This window comes from Saccopteryx leptura, chromosome 1, assembly GCF_036850995.1.
Source record: "Saccopteryx leptura isolate mSacLep1 chromosome 1, mSacLep1_pri_phased_curated, whole genome shotgun sequence".
Taxonomy (NCBI): domain Eukaryota; kingdom Metazoa; phylum Chordata; class Mammalia; order Chiroptera; family Emballonuridae; genus Saccopteryx; species Saccopteryx leptura.
Genome location: NC_089503.1, coordinates 336,449,532 through 336,462,661, shown reverse-complemented (window position 1 = coordinate 336,462,661; position 13,130 = coordinate 336,449,532). Strand labels below are relative to the sequence as shown.

Below are 13,130 nucleotides of genomic sequence, written 5' to 3'. Positions count from 1 at the left end.
TGACTTTGGGTGGTGGGTATGCAACATAATTGAACGACAAGATAACCTGGACTTGTTATCTTTGAATATATGTATCCTGATTTATTGATGTCACCCCATTAAAAAAATAAAATTATTATAAAAAAAAATAATAATAAGATACTTTACAAGGTTTAAAAAGCATAGCAAAATAAATTAGGGAAATACTTCATCTTTCTTTGAGAAAGTGAAGGTACATATAAGGAACAGTTAGTGAAAAACACATAGCCCATTTATCTTATTTAGCCCATTTTTTACTAAACTTAATCCTGATATGTTAATATCTAGCAGAGTAAGGGGTCTATATTCACAATTTAATAAAATCTGACTTATGTTAATAAACTTTACAATTAAGAAAAAAGAATTGGTTTTTCTCTTATGACTACATAATAATGACAGAAATATTCCATTCATCCTGACCAGAAGTTCAGAATTAACTATAATGTTCAAACAGAATACACATTAAATCCCAGGATGCTGCTGCATTTGCTTTTCCAGTTATAATTGTTTATTTTCTATTCATATTTTAACATGCTTATTTGACGTGTGTGTGTGTGATCTTTCTTTTTACTTCAAGTGGAATATCAATTAAAAGAAAATACTGTATACATACATATATAAACAGATTTAAAAGCCAAGAGAGAAAACGCTTTAGGAGATAGAATTCACTATAAAGGTTTGCTCATGGGAAACACTGCTTGCATCTACAGAGACACTAGAGAAATTATTTAGCAGCTGATATTTATGGATTCTTCTGCACGTACAAATTTCCAGGCTTTGGAACAAAAGTTTCTGGGATATGATATTTAATTTGAACTCTAAATTATGTTTTCTTTGTTATGTGATACCTATGAATAATGAGCTATTTCATGTTAGGGAAGGAAGGTAAAAAAGTGGAAATATTTCCACGTTACTCCAAAATTTCTAACAACAGCCAGGTTCTTTGTATATACATATATATTTTTTTTTATTTTTAGTGAGAAGCAGGAAGGCAGAGACAGACTCCCGCATGTGCCATAACTGGGATCCACCCGGCAAGCCCACTAGGGGGTGATGCTCTGCCCATCTGGGGCATTGCTCGTTCCGGACTCCTTTTAGTGCCTGAGGTGGAGGTCATGGAGCCATCCTCAGCACCCACAGCCAACTTTGCTCCAATCGAGCCATGGCTGCAGGAGAAGGAGGAGGAGGAGGAGAGAAAAGCGAGAGGGAGAAGGGTGGAGAAGTAGATGGGCGCATCTCCTGTGTGCCCTGACTGGGAATCAGACCCAAGACATACACCCGCCGGCTGAAGCACTAACACTCAGCCAACCAGCCAGGGCCAACCAGATTCTTTAAAAAGAGGCAACTATCCCATATACTGTCAGATGCTGGCTTAGTATATAACTATATCTTCAGGAGACAGAATTTACAAGTATAGTATAATTTCTTATTAACTAGGAAATTACCTCAATTGCAAATTTAATATTCATAATTACAAAGTTGGTTGTGTTATATCTACTCATTGAAAAACAAAAATTAATTCAATAGAAGTTATAACTGAATTAGAAAACACTGACTTACTTTTTATAATAAAGTATATACAAAAGAGCTATATAAATTATAGAAAAGTCCAATTTATAAACATTTTACTTTAAATGCTAGTTTCCTGGCTTTACTAGAAACAACTTTTCATGGCAATCACCAAAATATGAGATAGCTAATCAAGTAAAATCAGCAAATATACATTAACGAAGTTGAGAAAGTACATAATTTAAGAAGAGAAAAATTTTAAAATACTGGTGACTAATAGCATTGAAAGTACTAATTCACATTCCTAATATTCGCAGTCTGAGAGTCAAACCAAATTTAAACATCTTATACTTTAAGTCTACCACCAATTCAGATCAAACTTTACCATCAATATCATTTCTACAAATTTATCTTACACTCTATGAAAGCAGAGATCCTATCAATTTTGTTCTTTCCCACCAACCAAGTGTCCTGCACAGTTTTCTGAATACATGCAGAAGGCACTCAACAATTACTTCTTAAGCAAAGCTACGGGTATAAGGATGTTCAGAGCATTTTATAACAGTGAAAAATAAAAACTCAAATGTTCATCAGATCAGTTAAATAAATACTGGAAAACTGGTTACATAGATATGGAAAGCTGAAGAGGTAAAAAGGGAAGTACGGTAATCAGGAGATTAATAACTGCAGGAAGCACTACCACCTGAAGGACCAGGGGAACAAAACGAAAGAGGTGTATTATCAGAAGCTAGGAGTTTGGAGGAAGGGCATTATGAAGCTATGCCTGGAAGAGGGTGGGAGAGGTGCATGGAGCTGGGTGCTCAGACCCCTAAGGAAAGGGGACCTATAACTCAATTCTGAATCTCTACAGAGGAGGTACAAAAGGAAAGACGCTGAAACAGCTTAGGGGACATAGTCCAGTGGGAGAGGAAATGGGGCAGTGGCACTCTCTGTCCCTAGGATGCACTGCCCAGAAGCCGGTACCTGAGAGCGAGCAGAAAGGCTAGCGGCATTAGGAATGTCAAAAGGAGCTGAAGAACGAAGAGATAGTTGTCACTGGCTACTGGAGATATAAAGAAACTAGAAACAAGAGAAGTTCCTTCTCTCACCTTCCAAACTCCTGCCAGGGCTGGTAAAATCCAACAGAAAACATGCTGGTGAGGAAGTTGCAGAACTGTAGTTTGCAAAGTCCCTGTCCCCCCATCACAATTTAAAAGGGTGGATTGAAGCTGAGAAATAAATGATCAGTAAACAGCAGACCACTGAAAGGTTTTAGCAAACTAACAGCATAATCTGACCTGTACTCTTAGAAGTTCACCCCCACATAGGGTAGGAACCAATCCACAGACCAGAGAAATGATGAGGCTTCTATATGTAGTACATCAAGTGGGACTAAAGTGGCATCAGTAATTTAGAGGCAAGTGGATAAATGTAAAACAATTAAGAGGCAGACTGACAGGATAGTATGCTATTGAGTAGACATGGGGCTGAGGAAATAGGAGAAATCAAGGATGACTTCCAAGTTTCTGGCCAGAGAAACTGGGGCATTTTATTTACCAAGCCATAGAGCATTTAAGGAGGAAGAGGTAACAGCTCAGTTTAGTTTGGAAAAAATAACAGCACTATGTTTTGGATGTGAACATGGATCATTTCATTTTCACATCGGAAACCAAAAGGTCCAGATTTTCTCTATCCCTGTACTTAGCAAGTTAGAAACAAGGTCAGGATCTAAGACAATCAAATGTTCCTTTCTCAAAACTTTTAACATGAGTGACAGAGAGGCGTAAAAATAGCTGGAAAACTGTTCTGAAAAATTGCAAAGGCATTATCAGTGAGCGCCAATGGTGGCTTCCTACTCAAAGTGCTTGACCTTGACACTGGTCCTTGCTGCCTGCCTGGCTTCCCTCGATTCCTATTCATTTTCTAAGAGTGGTTCTCCTGAGAGCTTTCCAATTACTCCTTCTGCTTAAATTAGCCAAAGTGGATTTCCACTGCTTATAATGTAATGCTAATGCATATGCTGGGCTTTTTTTCTTTTTGCCTACTATATACATCTTACTGTAAATAAGTTAAATGTGTCTATGATGTAACTCTACTGTTATGTTCCCCAAAATATCCTCAATACCAAGGGTTACATGATATTAGCTCTTTACACAATAACTTCATGCTAAGAAACATGTGAACTACACCCTTGAAGCTATACTATATGAAGCAATAAAATATCCCCTAATTTTTGTGAGCAGTATATTTCCTGTCCTTCAACAGAGATAAGTGTATTGTTCAGAGTTTACTTTCCCTTTGCATCTTTTCTCTTATAAGAATTCACTGCCAAACCTCTACTATTTCTATACCAGATACATTTCCTCTCATTTCTACTCCCAACAGAATTGGCACACAAGTCCCTGAAACCTAATTTTCAAGTTTGTAGAGATCCTGAAATAAATTCAGGCATACTAAATGTCTTAAAAAGAAAACTCATAGTTTAGAGTCACTTCATCAGATACAATTATATACCTCCCTGACATAAGACCAGTTAGCTCATCAGACTCTGCCCCCTAGCCACGAACACCTGTCATATGAAATTTTATCCTAAAAACAATACAAGAACAGCTAACTTACCAAACTCCAGCTTTCCTCCTTCGCCATGGGGACTTACATGCACACTGTTCCTTTTTCTCTCACTAGCCCACTGCTCAGTAAATTTTATCTCTTTTGAAAAGTATATCAATGTCCTCTTTTAACCCATTTTTTCCCATTTCTTTAAAGTCTTTAAAGCCTGACAGTGGTGGCGCAGTAGATAGAGCGTTGATCTGTAACACTGAGGTCCCAGGTTCCAATCCCTAAAATCGCCAGCTTGAATGTGGGCTCAACCTACTTGAATACAGGCTTACCAACTTGAATGCAGATCATCTAGTCTACATGATTCCATGGTCATTGGCTTAAGCCCAAAGCTCACTGGCTTAAAGCCCAAAGGTTGCTGGCTTGAGCAAAGGGTCACAGGCTCAGTTGGAGCCTTTCCAGTCAATGAACAACTAAAGTACCACAACTTCAAGCTGATCCTCTCACTCTTTCAAAAAAAGAAAAAAAAAAGCTATTCATTTTACAATTATTCAAATGAAGAAGAAACTTTCCTCCTTCTTACCTCATTCATTTAGTTCCATTAATTAGCCTAAGAAAACTCTAATCAAGGCTACTGACATCTGTTATCAAACAAGATTAACCCCTCTGAGTAGTACAAATGAAGTTCATGTATGTCCTCACTCAAAGGGTTAACAAAAAACTGAGTTAAAAGGGTTAAAAGTCATAGTTTCAACTCATCTCAACAAAATACAGTATCAGTGTCAGAGCCCCCTTCACAATCTCCATAATACTCTCGATCTATCTCTTACTTATCTTATAAAATCAAATTTGTTTACTCTAATAGGGATTTTTAACAAGTCAAAATAGAGTTTGTATAAACTTCTTTCATTTGTTGCTGGTTTGTTTAACTACCAGCAGCATAGTAGATTTTATCATTTTTCACAGCAGACATACACATGAATTTAGCTACCTTCAGAATTAAACAAGCTTTATAGGATAGGTTATAAACCCAGCCACCATCAGACTAGAATTTTATGGAAACACAGCCTAAAGTTGTGTCCACTAACATACGTAACTTAAAGAATCTGAGAAAAAGACTTCGGATAACTTCAAACATCACTGTTTGTATCACTTCCACAAAAGGATCAATATTTGATGACCAAATAATGTAATTCTACATATAAGCTTTACTTTCAAATAGCTATTGTCTGTTTATGTGACACACAAGTTACATTTCAACCCTTGGTGGGGAAAGAATTATTTGAAGGACAGCTTTACCTTTATTCATTTTCTCAGAAAATCAAAGAATTCATATTAAAGCCATTCTTATTTTCACATTAGCAAATTAAACAGAACACATACGTCTCCTAAACTTTAAATTTTTAATTCTGATGTTAACAACCACTGAAAACAGTTCTAATATACTCTTAATCAAAAACGAGCAAATTTTTCATTCAGTATTATGAAAGATTCCAATAGGTATTTTTGTTTTGATTTATTGATTCTATAAGCATAGCAGACTTCTTCAAAAGGATTAGCTCCCTCCCCCCTTTTTTTGTATTTTTCTGAAGTGAGAAGTGGGGAAGGAGGCAGACAGACAGACTCCCGCATGCGCCTGACTGGAATCCACCCGGCATGCCCACTAGGGTGCGATGCTCTGTGCATCTGGGGTATTGCTCCATTGCAACCAGAGCCATTATAGCACCTGAGATGGAGACCATGGAGCCATCCTCAGCGCCTGGGTCAACTTTGCTCCAATGGAGCCTTGGCTGCGGGAGGGGATGAGAGAGAGAGAAAGGAGAGAGTGAAGGATGGAGAAGCACATGGGTGCTTCTCCTCTGCGCCACCGTCAGGAATCGAACCCAGGACTTCCACATGCCAGGCTGACACTCTACCACTAAGCCAACAGGCCACGGCCTGGGATTAGCTTTCTTAATCGTCATATCACATCAATCTAAAGTTATGAAGTAGATGTGTTTAGATCTTTATGGTCTTAAATTCACTTTAAGTCCACAATTTCATTCTATTATGTGATCACTTACATATCTACCACAGAAATTAAACATCGTATATTATTTCATTTTAAATTGCCAAGACCATTCATTTCCCCACCAATTTAACTGTCATATTTGTCTAACCAACCTTTGATCTTAGAATGTTAATTGTATACTAATGGCAGGGCAGAAGTATGCTACTGAATATTTGGACAATTTGCTAATATATAAATGTCTTCTTCCAAAGCATAGTCATCTTTATTTTATATGTTGTTTATACAGCAATTTGTACTGTGATCTGTTATCTAAGTTTTGTTTAAGGTTGGTACTGGTAAACTATGTCTATGAAAAAATCATCAGTCAAAAGACTCTTATTTAAATTTAGGTAACTCATCACAAGTAAATCTTGAAGACCTAGCGGTATCTACAATTAAAAAAATAATTACAAGTTCTCCAAGCCTTCCCATTAAAATATTACATATGCTTCTTTCTGTTAACAGAATTAATAATTTTCAAAGTACTGTTTCTATTTCAAGAAATCCCCTTTAATCAGTAAGACTGAAAATCTTATACAAAGCTTAAAAATCAACACCATAAAAGAGTTTGGCAAGGCATAGGGGCCAGTGTCAGTGTCTACATTTCTCCCTTCCATTCCACAGAAAAGTGATATGTAACACAGATTATCAGTGTATAATAAGATAGAGAGTAAATTTTTTCTAAACCACCCCACAATTAAAAAAACAATTTAACTTGCTTACTTTGTTTACATGAAGCGTCAATAGTATCGATGCTATCATTATGGGCTTTGGGAAGAATATTCCAGTTCCAGAGACTGTAATACCAGACTCAACCATGCTGTTACCTAGACCCTTAAAAAACAGGCAGGCAGATTAGAGCTGAAATCTCAATTTCAAATACTGGGGTTCTCGGGTTACAACAGTCTCAACATATGACTTTCAAGTTTACGACACTCACTTCCATAAAAACTTTTAAAAAATTGAGATGTGAGTGTTTCGGCTTACGCCGTTAGCATCCTAGTTATAGACTATGTGGGCGAACTAGTTTGGTTGCACACAGCAGAAGAATATGCAGTACAATGTATATACAGTACAGTATATTTATGTCCTTTTCCTTTTTCTGTGGCTTGTGTTTTTATGTTCTAGATCAGTGGTAGTCAACCTGGTCCCTACCGCCCACTAGTGGGCGTTTCAGCTTTCATGGTGGGCGGTAGCGGAGCATCCAAAGTATAAATAAAAAGATAGATTTAACTATAGTAAGTTGTTTTATAAATATTTATTCTGTCAAACTTAGCAAAAATCTGACATAAAGTACTTGGTAAGTAATTATTATCATATGCTTTAACTTGCTGTAACTCTGCTTTATAAATTTTATACAGTTACTTCCCTACTTTAAAAATCACCATTACTGTGGAACCAGTGGGCGGTTAGAAAATTTTACTACTAATAGAGATACAAAAGTGGGCGGTAAGTATAAAAAGGTTGACTATCCCTGTTCTAGAGTATGATTTTACAACTGTGTTAGGATAGGTAAGTGACTTAGGCTAGGGTGTATTTCAACTTACACCAATATTTGGGTCACGTCACTGTCATACGAACAGAACTGTGTCATAACCCGAATACCTCCTGTATTATGAAATGATACTAACTCCCAACCACTAAGTATACACTTTAACTTCAGAATTACAACTTCCTTATTCCTTTTTCAATTTCCCATCCTCCACTGCTCAGAAAGTTGTACATGCTTGTAGTTAAGCCTACCTATCTACAACTACTACACCATCTTGTCCTAAAATACATTATCTTCAAACTCTTACTCAAAAATCCCTTCCATAAAGTCTCTCATACTCCAAATAACATGTCCTATTCAAATAAATCTAAGTTTTCTAAAAATTCTGAATCTATAATGTACAAGAAACAATCACCTCTGGTAGACAAGAAGTATTCAGGGAGCAAGCAGGATCCTGAAATACCAGTTTGAGTTCCAGCTTCACTTTCTAATTGAACTGATTTATAGCTAAAATGCAACAAATATTAAAAATAAAATAATATACTGAAAGTTCATTTGCCAACATTAGCATTAAAGGAATCTGTATTGCCTGTATTACATACCATTAATTATATATCAAGATACAGTAAATAAAGATATTTGTACGCAAAACAGAAGCCACGAACATAGAAAGATATTGGGACTCTACTATGGTAGGTAAGAACAGGCATCTGGACAGGCTCTTCAAGCTACTAATTTTGCACAAATCAATTGACTTCTCTAAGATCAGTTTCTCATCAGAAGTTTCAACCTCCTAAAATGGTTTTAAGAATTAAATGAGTCCTGTTTTTCTAGCTCTGTCGTAAGTGGTGTTTCTGTAAGTCGCGCTGCAGCATCTAGTATTTCTAGGACCACAAGAGGATTTTCTGTTCTTCGACGTGGTAGCTGTTTACTATTTGGAACCAGTGAAGTTTCGGGAGTACCACCACGGCCATGAACATGTCGGTCCCAAGTGCACTCATGAAACAACTGCCCATTCAGTCCACAGCTGGTGCCGTCCCTGTTCGCAATGAGAAAGGTGAGATTTCGATGGGAAAAAGTGAAGGTAAAACGTATGTATCTGGAAAGAGGCCAGACTATGCCCCTATGGAGTCCTCAGATGAGGAGGATGAAGAATTTCAGTTCATTAAGAAAGCCAAAGAACAAGAAGCAGAACCTGAGGAACAGGAAGAGGATTCATCTAGCGACCCTCAGCTCCGGCGTTTGCAGAACTGTATTAGTGAAAATGTGGAAGAGAGGTTGGCTCGACATCGGAAAATAGTGGAACCTGAAGTGGTAGGAGAAAGTGACTCAGAAGGAGAAGGAGATGCTTGGCGCGTGGAACAAGAAGACAGCAGTGAAGAAGAAGAGGAAGAAATTGATGATGAGGAAATAGAGCGGTGGCGTGGCATGATGCGTCAGCAAGCACAGGAGAGAAAAAATGAAGAGATGGAAATCATGGACGTGGAAGATGAAGGAGGTCTGAGGAGGAATCAGAATCAGAGTCTGAGTATGAAGAGTACACAGACAGTGAAGGTGAGATGGAGCCTCGTCTTAAGCCAGTCTTCATTCGAAAGAAGGATCGAGTAACAGTTCAAGAACGTGAAGCTGAAGCATTGAAACAGAAGGAGCTGGAGCAGGAGGCAAACGCATGGCTGAGGAGAGGCGCAAGTCCACACTCCAGACTGTAGAAGAGGAGACCAAGGAAGAGCTGGAGGAAAACAGGCGGTCCCTGGCTGCACTGGATGCACTGAACACTGATGATGAAAATGATGAGGAGGAGTATGAGGCATGGAAAGTTCGGGAGCTAAAGAGAATCAAGAGGGACAGAGAAGATAGAGAAGCGCTTGAGAAGGAGAAGGCAGAAATCGAACGTATGCGAAACCTAACTGAGGAAGAGAGGCGAGCTGAGCTTCGGGCGAATGGCAAAGTTATTACCAACAAAGCTGTTAAGGGCAAATACAAGTTCTTACAGAAGTATTATCACCGGGGTGCCTTCTTCATGGATGAGGATGAAGAAGTATACAAGAGAGATTTCAGTGCACCTACCCTGGAGGATCATTTCAACAAAACCATTCTTCCCAAAGTCATGCAGGTCAAGAACTTTGGGCGCTCTGGTCGTACCAAATACACCCACCTTGTGGATCAGGACACCACCTCCTTTGACTCAGCACGGGGTCAAGAAAGTGCCCAGAACACGAAGTTTTTTAAACAAAAGGCAGCTGGGGTACGAGATGTATTTGAACGGCCATCTGCCAAGAAGCGGAAAACTACTTAAAGTTTAACTACTAATTCTTCCAGTTGTGGGACACAAGGGGATGTCTCAGTGGCTAGCCCTTGATTTTTTTATTCACATGACCCATGTATCCTGTCTATTGGACTGCCAACTGTAACACTTGGGGAACCCAATTTTGGAAGGTGCTTTGTGAGGTTGGGACTCATGCTGATAAACCCACAGAAAAGCACTTTGAATCTAGGTAATTGAGAGAATATTCATCCTATTTTGTTGTTGTTATTAATTGATACTAGAGAGAGGAAGGGAGAGGCAGAGACATCGATATCAACTTCCAGGTAGGACTATCTTCACTTAAAACTATTTCTGAGAAATCTTAGGTTTCATCATTGCTCTAGTTTCCCAAATTCACTTGGGACTATTCAAAATTTCTTTTTCCAGCCCCTTAGCTTGGGTCAGAAACACAGGCATGTAAGTGTACAATACATTACTTCTACCGTATAGAAATCTACATTCATAAAACCTGTTTCTCAAAAAAAAAAGAATTAAATGAGTTCACCCCTGTTCATAGCAGCATTATTCACAATAACTAAACCGTGGGGGCAATCCAAATATATATTGATAAATAAAGAAAGTGTGATATATACATACAATGGAATATTATTCATCCTTAAAAGAAGGAATAAAACATGTGAATAAGCCTAACTAGGCAGTGGCACAGTGGATAGAGCATCGGACTGGAATGCTGAGGACCCAGGTTCGAAACCCCAAAGTCACCGGCGTACGCGCAGGCCCATCCAGCCTGAGGACAGGTTCACCAGCTTGAGCGTTGGGGTCATAGACATGACCCCATGATCACTCACTCTGCTGGAGCTCTTGGTCAAGGCACATATAAGAAAACAATCAATGAACAACTAAGATGCCGCAATGAAGAAATGATGCTTCTCATTTCTCCCCCTTCCAGCCTCTCTGTCCCTGTCTGTCTCTCTATACATATAAATATATATATATAATATTTTATATCATATAAACTATATATTTTTATTTACATATTGTTATGTAAATAAGCCAGTCACCAAAAGACAAAAATTGTGTGATTCCACTTATAAGAGGTATTAGCATAATATAATATAAAATCAGAGAAACAGAATGTAGAATGGTGGTTGCCAGGGGCTGTGGAAGAAGGGAATGGAGAACTGCTGTTGAATGGCTAGAGTTTTAGTTTAGCAAGATGAAAAAGAATTCTGGAGATGAATGTGGTAATGTTTGCAAACATTCTGATTGTACTTAATACCAATTAACCATATACTTAAAAATGGTGAAGAGTGTAAATTTTATGTTATGTATAAAATATATTTTAACACAGGAAGAAAACTAAAATAGAGTGAGTTAATATACTAAAAGGTACAGAACAGTGCCTGACAACGTGGTAGCAAAAACATCAGCTATTATTATTATATATGTCTAAGGTACATATTAATCACTTAATGAGGGCTGGATATGATTATTATTAATCCTACAAATACTACTTTACACAATCCAAAAGAGTTGAAGAACCTATCAGTAGAAGAGAGCATCCCTTCCAAACAGACAGGAAAAAGACTCATGAATGCAGAAATTCTGAAATGAAGAAAAACCACTAGTAATTCCCCATAAAAAAATAAAATAAATAATCCACAGCCCACAAACTTAAGCTTATAAGTATATTTTCATAGTAAAAGGCAAACAACTACAGTAAATAGTTAATTCATTTTTCCATGAACAGGTACAACCCAAGTAAATTTTGTAAAATCAGAAGCTATACTACTTGAGTGAGCAATAACTCAAAACAGAAAACACATAAAAACTGGAATCAGGTAGATCTCTCAATCTGTCTAGAAAATCCTTTTCTAAACACTAGAAAGATAAAAACAAACCTGAGCCTAAAATATTACAATGTACTGAAATAGCATCTTAAGATTTACTAACAACAATAGTACATATAAATACACAGTGACTCCAAAAGCTGTTGTACACAATGGAAAATTATTATATTTTTGACCCACAATCTAGTTTATTAAAATAAAAATTAGTAATAGCATAAATTAACTATGATTATAATTAACTCTACTTGGGTTCATAATTCCCTCACCAACCCAAAGGAAGTAATTATCACAACAATGAGAGTTGACTAATAAAGTACCTTCCTATGTACAAGTTTATAAAATGAACTAATTAACAAAGTTTTGGGGAAATGCAAGGTAGAATATCAAAGCATATTTTTCAACTAATGAAAAGAACTATTAAACCAGGACTGAATATATATATTTGCTACCATCATCATGCATCTGGCTAACTGCCACTTCTGTGGGCTGGAGTATGCTCCCTCTTCCTTTCCACCAATCTACAAAGAATTAGAGAATTATGGAATCTCAAAGGGCTGGAAGAGTTTCTATGTAGTCCCACTTTAATCAAGTAGTGGACACACACACACACACACACACACATCCTACAACAATCCTAACAGCACTTAAGGCACAAGAAAAACCACTAGACTCAAATGCAAGTGGGAACCAAAAGTGATCACCAAGGCACTACCTGGTTATATTAACTCCTCTAGTTGTCACTAGATATATATAAAAAATGATTCACCCTTCTATGGCAAAAAGCTTCTACCTCAAAAACTAAGATTGAATATAATATAGATATTTTAAAATATCTTCTAAGCTCACTGAAACTTGCTTCTTAATGGTCACCTAAAGTTCAAAAAGTACACTCTAAAACAATAACTTGATACAGACATATTTCAAAAAATCAATTTCTTCAAATCATGAAAAGGATAAGGTTAGGCAAGAAAATCTTAAGATATAAGGCCAGTGGCCGCCGCCATGCCATGCAGGTTCTCATTGGATTTGGGCAGACGGTGATAGAATTGTGGAGCCAGAAAATGGTAGGCCATTCTGTTTATTAAAGGCTCTTAACAGCAGACAAGCAAACAGGGAAGACCACTACCCTTTCTCCTTCCAGACGCACCTGGACTCACAGTCCCCACCAGCCTCTGCAGTCCCCAGCCAAAGAGGCCAGCAGAAATCTCAGGGCTCCCAAGCCCCTCAGAGTGTACCTGCTCTCTCCCCACTGCTCTCTTCAGCAAAACAGGCTGGGCGAAATAACTCCTTCTCCAGCAAACAATAGCAAACAATGGCCCCTCCCAATGGCAGCAGGCAATCTGAAACTTGAGTCTGTCATCCTGAGGACAAGCACCGCAGCCTTTC

General features: G+C 37.8%; 1 protein-coding gene and 1 pseudogene across 1 annotated transcript in view; one reads left to right on the top strand and one right to left on the bottom strand.

Annotated features, from left to right (window-relative positions):
• The window catches only part of RNGTT (RNA guanylyltransferase and 5'-phosphatase), a 270,093-nt gene that overhangs the window by 188,814 nt on the left and 68,149 nt on the right, over window positions 1–13,130 (bottom strand). The gene's annotated exons all lie outside the window — the stretch shown is intronic.
• On the top strand, window positions 8,601–10,111 carry LOC136389491 (microfibrillar-associated protein 1 pseudogene; annotated as a pseudogene).